At 45.1% G+C, this 1,583-nt stretch overlaps 1 pseudogene; it reads left to right on the top strand.

Annotated features, from left to right (window-relative positions):
• The first annotated feature begins 1,088 nt into the window (after window positions 1-1,088).
• On the top strand, window positions 1,089-1,207 carry LOC147208532 (5S ribosomal RNA; annotated as a pseudogene).
• The last annotated feature ends 376 nt before the right edge of the window (window positions 1,208-1,583 follow it).

Below are 1,583 nucleotides of genomic sequence, written 5' to 3'. Positions count from 1 at the left end.
ATCAGTCACATTTATTGTCATGCTAACTGGGAGTGGGCACAGAGCTGCCTGCCATGTTTCGGATATTCTTGACTTTTTCCTTTTTTTCTGTTTTCCTTTTTTTACTTTTTGTTCTCACAGTGACAGCCATTTTTAACTGTTCATAATTCCTTCCACCTTGTCGAAGGCTCCAGGTATGACTAAACTAAAACTGCCACAAAGCATGTTGCTGCCACCACCACAAAATAACGGTATGGTGTTCTTTTGGTTGAACAGTTTGTGTTGTAGTCAATCAACTGTATCTAGTTTATGGTTGACTGTGTTTGGGTGATTCGGAAAAAAGGTCAGCAGTAAATTTGAGGGAATGTGAATGGTGTAGCATGCCTTTGGTTTGGGTGATGTCCTCTTTTGTTCGCACTTCTCCACATTTGTACACTGTGTCCGGCATTCCGGGGGAGTTTTACGAAGTCATGAAAATGTCCGGCTTTAATTGTTTTTCACGGGATCCATTAGCACTTGTTTAAATTTGAATTATGTTATGAGAGAGACCGGGTGCTTTTTCCGGTGTGTGTGACGTGGAGAGAGAACCCAGAAGAGAAGGCAGCAGCAGTTAGGATATATGTGTGGAGCAGGTGCGCTCAGCTGTAAGTGTGAGGGCAATAGAAAACCGTTTGCTGCTGAAATCAGATGGAATGAACCCCCAGTTGAACAAGAAAGAAATATGACTGTGTTTCACCGCTGTGATTGAAGTCACTGGACCGAGAGGTGCATTACGATTACACTCATAAAAGGTAACAGTGTGCAAAGTACGCAGAGATATATACATACAGTATATATATTTCAATGTCTAATGAAGGTGGCGGTCAGAGATCTCAAAGCTCGTATAAAAAGACAATTAGAGAGTTCATCAGCAATGCTCACTGAGTTCCTGAATTGTTAGATCCGGGAACACAGAATGAAGAAGAAAACAATCATGAGGAAGAAAATTAATATCCATGAGAGACTCCTGTTTTATCATTTACATTATTTCACTGAAGAAATATTTCTTTGAAGCTGGATTTTCTCCAGAAGAGGTACTATTTGAACATTGCCAACTAAGATCTCAAAAGGCTTACAGCCATACTACCCTATGAACGCCCGATCACGTCCGATCTCGGAAGCTACGCAGCGTCGGGCGTGGTTAGTGCTTGGATGGGAGACCGCCTGGGAATACCAGGTGCTGTAAGCTTTTAAAAGGGCAGCCCGGTAGTCCAGTGGTTAGCAAGTCGACTTCACAGTGCAGAGGTACCGGGTTCAATTCCAGCTCCGGCCTCCCTGTGAGGAGTTTGCATGTTCTCCTCTGGCTTGCGTGGTTTTTCTCCGGGTGCTCCGGTTTCCTCCCACATTCCAAAAACATGCATGGCAGGCTAATTGGACACTCTAAATTGTCCCTAGGTGTGAGTGTGGGCGTGCATGGTTGTTTGTCTCTGTGTGCCCTGCGATTGGCTGGCAACCAATTCGGGGTGTCCCCCGCCTACTGCCCGAAGACAGCTGGGATAGGTTCCAGCACCCCCCGCAACCCGAGTGAGGATGAAGCGGTTCGGAAGATGAATGAATGAAAGATC

The sequence above is a fragment of the Hippocampus guttulatus genome, chromosome 2 (assembly GCF_054856545.1).
Source record: "Hippocampus guttulatus isolate MCC_2025c chromosome 2, RoL_Hgut_1.0, whole genome shotgun sequence".
Lineage (NCBI taxonomy): Eukaryota > Metazoa > Chordata > Actinopteri > Syngnathiformes > Syngnathidae > Hippocampus > Hippocampus guttulatus.
The sequence above is the reverse complement of the archived record's forward strand: the minus strand, read 5'-3'. Positions and strand labels throughout refer to the sequence as shown.